The 9,511-nt window shown below is 42.2% G+C and overlaps 1 long non-coding RNA gene across 1 annotated transcript; it reads right to left on the bottom strand.

Moving 5' to 3' along the window:
- Positions 1–1,270: 1,270 nt before the first annotated feature.
- On the bottom strand, positions 1,271–9,035 carry LOC125485866. The gene is made up of 4 exons (XR_007264585.1): positions 8,936–9,035; positions 8,407–8,513; positions 4,744–4,943; positions 1,271–3,376 (listed from the first exon to the last, which is right to left on the bottom strand). It is a non-coding gene; the product is annotated as an uncharacterized LOC125485866 (long non-coding RNA).
- Positions 9,036–9,511: the final 476 nt, after the last annotated feature.

The raw sequence follows: 9,511 nt of genomic DNA on the forward strand, positions 1-9,511 counted from the left end.
TGGCAGCATTGGATTGTTTTATGAAGTGATCTTTAAAAAATATTTTTGAGTCTTCAATGGAACATAAAAACATTCTAAGATCAGGAGACCTTTAGCAAACTAACAGTGACCATGCTCCTCTGCAGCATTGCCTCATAGCTGCATGATGTACTGGCCTTCAATGCCAATTAGGACAGTGATGCTCTGATCTTCTTTTTGGCTCCTTCCCACCAGATGGTCATCAGATTCTTGATTGAACATGCTGAGGTGGTCGGGACAAGATTAAGTGGACCACTCTGTTTCCATTCTGCCTCCTTCTCCCTGTCAAGAAACAAAATCCAGCTCCGTATTTTACCTAGATAACAAGGTGTAGAGCTGGATGAACACAGCAGGCCAAGCAGCATCAGAGGAGCAGGAAGGCTGACATTTCGGGCCTAGGCCCTTCTTCAGAAAATTTTACCTGCTGCCTGGCTGGATTGCTAATAGGTTCACTTATGTACAGCATCAACTTTAATGCAATAAAAGGGCTTAGAAATGTCTTCTAGTCATCTCCGGGTTCTGGAACTTGATGGAACCCATTTCAAGTGCTGACTGCAACAACTTTTTCATCAACTGTTCAGAATTCCCTTACAAGCCTTAAGGGCTTTGTTTCAATAACATCTTATATCGGACATGCATCTCTATACTGCAGAAACGTTAGGATTATAAGTATGTGATATCCATTGAAGCCTGGTTTAAGGATCAACAAGTATAGGTATTCCTCCTCTCCCCATGCAAGGAGTGTAAGATGAAAGGGAGCTGTGTATTCTGATTCATATAGCATTTAGTTTGAGTTTACTTGCTAATTATAACTGTGGACAACATCTACTTTTAGTTTCTGACATATCAAGAATGAAACAATGTGCCTTGAAATGACTGGGAACAAGATAATAGCAAGTTCACAGCAGATCTGTTTATTAGTGTGTATATGAGCCAGCAACTTATTGCAAGCAAGAGAAGCACCATGATCGGAGAAGCCATCAGAATTATTGGGATAATTGTAGCAATGTGGTATTAGTCTCCTAAAATTGGAAATTCAGCTTCAGATTCAAGATTTTCAATAAACTGCTTCATTTTGAAGCCAGTTAATTTTGTCATGAATTGTTGTGGCTGGTTGTTAATACCATCAGGCATGTCCACTACATTGTTAGTTGAACAGAGATTAATTTCCACTTCTTAATTTGTAATGAAACCAGACCAGCAGCCAGGCTTTTGTTTAAACAGGTTAAAAGTGAGTTTATTATGAATTGTTGCTGAAGGTTCTTTGGGGATAAAGAGATATAGTTTCACTAAGAAATTACAGATATCAAGATTAAAACAAGTACAGATAAAACAAAAGAACACTTTTAAGAAGATAGTCCCAAGACGCCTCGTTGGTGCATAGTTGGGATCTGTTGCCTTGAGTAATTAACGTTTCAATTCTGATCCAGTACCTATGATGTCCTGTGTAGTGTAATAGTTGGTGTTGTCTTGAACAGACCAGCAGGAAATGAGGTTTTAGGAGGAATTGAATGTTGCTTGGTCTTTACTAGTTCTGTGGTTTCCACACATTTTCTTACAGCTTGACTTTCCTTCAACAGAACAGCATTTCATTTCTATCCACCTTTCCTCTTTGGTTTCTCTCAGTCAAACTCTCCTTGTGAAAGTGGTTCTACAAGCCTTCTTGTTGGAGCTTTGCACATTTGATATTCTTAGCCCTTTTTTAACACAGTTCAAAGCTTGAACATGGTGGTATTGTTAACTTTGAGGAATCAAAGGATCCGCAAGGCAAAAGTCCATTCTGCTGAGTCCCTCTGAAGTTCGTCCTCTGGAAGGCTGGTTCTCTGTGAAGGTGGAATTCATACACTTCCATTGCTTCCATTTACAAACTCCTGATGCTTCAAAAGTCTTTGCATGTCTGGTCATGTCTCTCTGTGGCCCATTTAAAACTTGCAGCTGTATAGTCGAGTGACTGGTAATAGCCATGGTTTTTTTAGCTTCTTATATCCAGTTAAAGTCAGATTCGTTTTTGTACAAGGAATCTATAATGTTGTTAACTTCTTTGCTTCTGACATTGCTACTTCATGATCTAAGAACCTTACATAATTACAGGATTTATGGTCCTGTAATACCTCTCAACCTTTTTGGCTCAGAAAATGAACTGTTGAATTTACAAAGAACCATTCCCACAGTTAGTAAACTGTTCTCACAGGGTTTTAACATCTTTAATTATTCTATTTTTCTCAATCTTTCTTTCCCTTTTTAAATTTGGTTTTCTGTGTCTGTACTGATTCCAATTCACTCCATTCTTCCTGTTTTTGTTTCTGTCTTTTATTCTCATTGGTTAAAGCAATAGTCTATTAGTTACACTTATTACCAAGGTCCCAGATTCCCTTCTGCCCTTGCTGCATTGTTTTCAGCTTGCATTTCCAGAAATGTCAGTGCAAAAAGATTTGTGAGCTGAAGGATAAAGGGGAAACATCTAACAAATGGATCATGCTCCAACAATTTCTGAGCCAATCTCTTCAAAGGAACATTAAGAGAATATGCCACTCAAGTAACAGGTTTATTGAAAGCGACTGAAACCCAGAAAACTGTTGGGAATTTAGAAAGAAAAGGATCCAAGATAATTTGTTGCTTTTGTCCATTATGTGAGTGTAGGAGGTTGTGTTGTGATGTTATGTGTGGTTAGTTAAAATGCTCCAGCTGGGTTTTGTTGCTCTAATTCTGAAGTGCAAGTTTCATGCATGTGTGGGATTACTTATAAGTATAAGCAAAATAATCCATGGGTTTTCTGTAACTTTTCAATTCATTTGATAAAACTGCATGAAATGTTTCCAAGACCTCTTAGCTCATTGATGTTGCAAAATCTTTTGACAGATGAGCATTTTTTGTCCAGTGCATTTAGCAGCTGGCAGTGAGAGCTACATGATTGCTCACTGATTCACCAGAAACCGAGTCAGACGGATTTGTTTGGGATCATGTTCACAGTACGTGAAAGCTGATGTGGCACAAGAGACACATGCCTCAGTTCGATCTGTCAATGTTAGCGTAACTTGACACGGTCTGTCGCTCTCTCTCGAGTGGATAGAGCCAACCAGCAAAGGAAAGACCAATTATCAATCCTTGCTTTTTGTGGAATGAGCTGATAGTTATATTATTGGCTTCAGTGCCCAGAAGCTGGTACAGGCCAAACCGATGAGGGTATCTGCCACTCAGTGGTGAGCTCTGACTCTTACAGCAACAATTGTTTCCATGGGTATTGGGTGAACCCGCCGTTGGGTCTTAATCTGATCTGCTATCACAATCTGCTGTAGATGTGGTGGTGAGCTTTGTACCTTCAGCAGGGAACCGAAGGAGATGATACTTATGCTTGCTGCTGTAACATAAGAACTGGACGTCAGTAACCTGTTAATGAAAGATTCAATAAAATTACAGCTTCTGGCTTCTCAATATATAAAATCACAGGTACAGCCACGTCTCGGCTAATATGAATTTAATTATAAGCTTTTGCACATTTCCCTCAGTATGCCATGCTGCCAGTGGCCCCAGTAAGATGGAGATATTACTCCATCAGATCACATACAGTGATATGGTGATGATACAGTAAATGTTTCTCTTAAAGGAAAATTGTATTCTAGCTGTGAGATGTAAATACAACAGGCACAACTGTGATTGTTATTTAAAGTCACCACAGTCCCAAAGAACCGTAGGGCTATTCTCTCATTAGAGATAGAGAGAGACAACTGCTGGTTGGTTAACCTGAGTACCACTGTGCATCAGGTGAGGGATGAGGTTGAGAAGGTGACTGGTTTGGGGATTGAACCCATGCTTTAGGTGTCACTTTGCTTCACAATCTAGCTGCAAAGCCAACTGAGCTAACCAACACCCCCAACCCCCTCCCCCCACCCCCAAACTGAGATGTATCATGTGATGTAATCAGCATTGACCATCATGGCAACTAAATAGTGGCTACTTGGGTAATTTAGAGGCATTCCTGGGAGCTTTACTTCAACATGTACCTTAGTGGGGGAATGAGAAAAAATCCAAAGCATTGCCAGAAATCCTGAGAGCATTTGAATCATCTTTCTGTAGGTGAATGACTGCAATTTTCATTAATTTGACACTCGGGACTGCCATAAAATAATGTTCAAGTATAATTCTTGACTACAGCAGTATAAGGATGTATTTCATGCAGCTAACAGCATGTCATAGTATTGGACCAGGTTGCTGCTTTTCTATGGATGATGTCATGAGAAAGTCAAGCTAAGTGGGGAGGTAACTATATAGGACTGTAAATGTGCAATTTCTTTAAACTTGTTGAAATTGATGTGAACTAATGTTATTTTAAAATGTATTGTATGTTACAATATGTTTGTTTGATAATAATTATACAGTACGTGTAGCAAAGTTTCCAAATGTGCAAGAATCAGAAGTGTCAGTTCACCATCTAGCATTAGGTGTGAGACTATCTTCAGGAGTCTTTCTCTGACTTTGTGTTGCAAAAAATTCAAAACCACCATTTAAACTTTAATATTTAAGAGTGATGAGAATCTGGGTGGTCTGCCAGACCTTCTTAAGAATTCTGATATCAAAAAAAGGAGCTGATTGTTCTGACATGTCCATACTAACAGTTGAGATTTCATTGTACGGCTCGACATTGGTGAGCAGAATTCAGCACAAGTATTTAAGTTCAGGTGTACAATTGCTTTTGCATTTTGGTATCAGTGAGCTGTCTACACATACCTTTATAAAAGCAGATACCGATATTACACCAGTCACTACAGGGTACATCTCCTGTTTGATGCTGCATCTTTAACATAAGACCATAGGGTATAGGAGCAAATTTAGGCTATTTAGCCCAACGAGTCTTCTCCACTATTCAATCATGGTCGATTGGTTTCTCAACCCCATTCTCGGTCCTTCTGATTTTCTGTGTTCTTTTCCTGAGAATGAGAATGGAGGAGAGTGTGGAAAGTGTACTGCATGAATTTCTGTTTTAATTGGTGCACTTATTGCGCCTAAAACTGATTGCATAAGACAACTGACATGTCAACAGCACTAAACCAAAACAAAGAACTGTGGATGTAGTCCTTTTTTTTTGGCGGTAGGAGGATCATGCCGTGACACCTAAACATCATCTCTCAAACCATTCACAACCTCATCACCTCAGGTGAGCTCCCAGCCACAGCCTCCAACCTTATCGTTCCCCAACCCCGCACCACCCATTTATATCTCCTTCCCAAAATCCACAAACCTGACTGTCCTAGCTGACCCATTGTCTGTGCCTGCTCCTGTCCTATTGAACTTATCTCTGCTTACCTTGACTCTGTTTTCTCCCCCCGGTCCAGGAACCATCCCCCCATCCACGTCCGGGACACCACCCACATCCTCCACCTCCTCCAAGACTTCCAATTCCCTGGCGCCCAACAACTCATCTTCACTATGGACATCCAAGCCCTGTACACTTGTATCCCCCACGCGAATGGCCTAAAAGCCCTCCACTTCTTCCTCTCCCGCAGGCGCAACCAGTCCCCCTGCAACAACACCCTCATCCACTTAATGGAACTCGTCCTTACCCTTAACAACTTCTCCTTTAACTCCTCTCACTTCCTACAGACTAAAGTGGGTGGCCTTGGAAACCCGTATGGGCCCAAGCTATGCCTGCCTCTTCATAGAATACGTGGACCAGTCCCTCTTCCACTGCTACACTGGTACTATCTCCCACCTCTTCCTCTGCTACATCAATGGCTGTATCAACGCTGCCTCATGCTCCCACAAGGAGCTTGAACAGTTGATCAATTTTACCAACACCTTGCACCCCAACCTCAAATTCACCTGGACCATATCTGATACCTCTCTCTCCTTCCTGGACCTCTCTGTCTCCATCTCTGGTGACTGCCTCAAAACTAACATCTATTTCAAGCCCACTGACTCCCACAGCTACCTAGACTACACCTCCTCTCACCCACCTTCCTGCAAGAATGCGATCCCCTACTCCCAATTCCTCCACCTCCGCTGCGTCTGCTCCCAAGGTGGGGCATTTCACTCCCGCACATCCCAGATGGCCTCTTATTTCAAGGTCTGCAACTTCCCCGCTCCAGTGATCGAAAATGCTCTCAACAGCATTTCTTGCGTTTCCCGCACCTCTGCCCTCAAACCCCTTCCCCCGAACAAAATTAAAGATAGAATCCCCCTGGTCCTCGCATATCACCCCAACAACCTCCGTATCCAACATATCATTCTCCACCACTTCCGCCTACAATCCGACCCCACAACCAAAGAAATATTTCCCTAACTAACCCCTCTTCTTTGCTATATCTTTGGCAGACATTGTTTCTAAGCATGTTAAGGCTTTCTCTCTGCGTTTCATTTGCTTCTGTGTAACTATCTGCCTTCCGGAGGGACCACTCTCTCCGTGACTCCCTTGTCCACTCCACACTCCCCACTAACCCCACCACCCCCAGCACCTTTCCCTGCAACCACAGAAAGTGCTACACCTACACCCTACACCTCCCCCCTCACCACCATTCAAGGTACCAAAAATAAACCTTCCACATCAGACAGAGGTTCACCTGCACATCCACTAATGTGGTCTACTGCATCCGCTGCTCCCAATGTGGCCTCCTGTACATTGGTGAGACCAAGCAGAGGCTTGGAAACCATTTTGTAAAGCACCTGCACTCTGTTCATGACAAACAACAACACCTCCCAGTCCCGAACTATTTCAACTCCCCCTCCCACTCCCTGGGTGACATGTCCATCCTGGGCCTCCTCCAGTGTCACACTGGAGGGGCAGCACCTCATATTCCACCTCGGGACCCTACAGCCCGATGGCCTAAATGTTGATTTTACCAGTTTCAAAATCTCGCCTCTCCCAGCCTCATCCCATGACCAACCCGCCTTCTCATCTCTGCCTCCTTGACCTGACACAATCTGTCCATCTTCTCTCCCACCTATCCGCTCCTCCCACCTCACTGACTAATCCCCATCACTGCCTACCCGCACTCACCTATCACCATCCCACCTACCTTCCCCAGCCCCACCCCTCCTCTCTCTATTTATTTCTGAGCTCTCTTCCCCTTCCCCCATTTCTGAAGAAGGGTCCCGACCTGAAACGTCAACTTTCCTGCTCCTCTGATGCTGCCTGGCCTGCTGTGTTCCTCCAGCTCCACACTGTGTTGGCTCTTATTTATAAAGAACTGTGAATGTTGGAAATCCAAAACAAAAACAGAAATTGCTGGGGAAACTAAGCATGTCTGGCAGCATCCGTGAAGCGAAAGCAGAGTTAACATTTTGATTCCAGTGACCCTTCTTGAGAAATATCAACAGCAATGATTTCCTGCATTGGGATACAGAAAGTGGACCTCACAACAAGATATCAGATGGTACACAATCACGAAACAGTGACTAACCTTTAAGACTAACTCATCAAGTAAAATAGAAGCAAATAAGGAATACATTTGTGGGAGAAACAACGTAAGGAAATAAATCATAATTAAAGGAATGCTGTTGACTAACACGGTATTTTGAACTTTCAGTAGGTTGCCATGTAAAATATATTCTCTTCTTCTTTGCTATGTCTTTGGCAGACATTGTTCCTAAGCATGTGAAGGCTTTCTCTCTGTGTTTCATTTGCTTCTGTGTAACTAAGGAAGGATAGCTAGACCTCAAAGCAAAAACGTGTAGCATGTTATTGTCAAGGACATCCCTGACACAGGCTTCTAAGGTCATCCATGCTATTGGAAGGATCACCCAATAGAGACTTGATATATTATCACAGAGAAGGGGTTAGCAGGGAAATCAGTAAGTAGTTGGCCTAGGCTGCATGCTACAACAGACAGGATCTCAGTGAGGCAGTACGGTGGCTCAGTGGTTAGCACTGCTGCCTCACAGTGCCAGGCACCTGGGTTCGATTCCACCCTCGGGCGACTGTCTGTGTGGAGTTTGCATATTCTCCCTGTGTCTGTGTGGGCTTTCTCTGGGTGCTCCGGTTTCCTCCCAGAGTCCAAAGACGTGCAGGTTAGGTGGATTGGCCATGCTAAATTGCCCGTAGCGTTCAGGGATGTGTAGGTGGGTTATAGGGGATGGGTCTGGGTGGGATGCTCTGAGGGTCGATGTGGACTTGTTGGGCCGAAGGGCCTGTTTCCACACTGTAGGGATTCTATGTGCTTGATCTTCTGAAGCAAGAAAATTGAATGGCATTGGAGGGAGTGGATGGGCTGTGGCTAGTAAGAACATTCTGTGAACATTAGAATATATGTGGAAGCCTTTCCTCACAGATACATATGCCAAGTGAGAATGCGAATGAACAACATTTCAGAACATTTTCTTAAATGAATTTAAAATGAGATGTCAAACCCATTATCTAAGAAGTCTGTCTCTGTTTTCTGCACACAATTTACATACCTTAATAATCCATGTTTGGTGTTCCCTATGTGATTCTTCTTTCATTTTCTACAGGTTCCAACCTTTGTGTTGTTCTTTACTGTGACATTTTCCTTGTATCTAGTTCTCTGTAATGGAAAGAACATGTGCTTTCGGTGCACTGTTATCAGAAGTTCAGGAAGTTCAGCTCGGATTTATTGCTTGTAAGTGTGCTTCAGCAACGCCTACAAGGTTTTTAGCCTGTGGTTTTATCTCTTGTTTGGGATTTCTTTACTAATTTTACTACACTGACAGATTTACCCATTAAATTTACGACTATTAGAAATGTCTTGTCAGAAAAGCCTAAAGGATTACAAGCTAAAGGAACATTTGTGTTAGAAAACATGCTTGTGTAAATATTATTTAAAATAACATTCAGCCTTTCTAAATTTCATGGAAATGTGCCTGCTTTTTGCCTCTTATTAACTAATATGTTATTGCTGCACGGTGCCAATTTCTTCTTGATTACATGGGTGAAATATATGATCACAAACATTTTTAACTTTCTTACCTTCTCTATAAACTATACCTTCAAATCCATCAGTGGGCGAGGATGAATTCAGAGTAAAAGATTTGTGCACACTGAGTACAGTATTTGCATTCTGTGAAATACCGTCAAGCTTTTTGTTCAACATCAGGTACTTTATTTCTGGTAACTTGAGGTGGGAAACTCTTTCTGCATCATGCAGACTTTAGAGGTGTCATCATATACAACACGAGATTGGCTAAAGTGATTGCAGCTGCCACTTCCCCTCATTAACGGGCTATTTTTGCACATAGGTTCTGGCTGATCTAATGGAACATACAGGTACTTGTGCCAGTTACTGGAGGAGCCTTAATGAAAGATGCTTAGACAAATGAGACAGGTATCTGGTTTCTGTATGTTTTTTCTTGGAAAAAGCCTTGTACAACGCAGTAGATTATAGTTTTTTATTTAATTTTTAAAAAAATAAACAAGATGAACCTTTAACCTGGCTGATTTTAATCAACTTTTGGACAGCTTGCCTTTAGTAGCTGTTCAAAACATTTGTGATAGTGGGGCTAATGCCCTTTTAGTCTTTTATATGGCTTTTCTCTCTCTGATGGA

Source organism: Rhincodon typus, chromosome 23 (assembly GCF_021869965.1).
Source record: "Rhincodon typus isolate 14 chromosome 23, sRhiTyp1.1, whole genome shotgun sequence".
NCBI lineage: Eukaryota > Metazoa > Chordata > Chondrichthyes > Orectolobiformes > Rhincodontidae > Rhincodon > Rhincodon typus.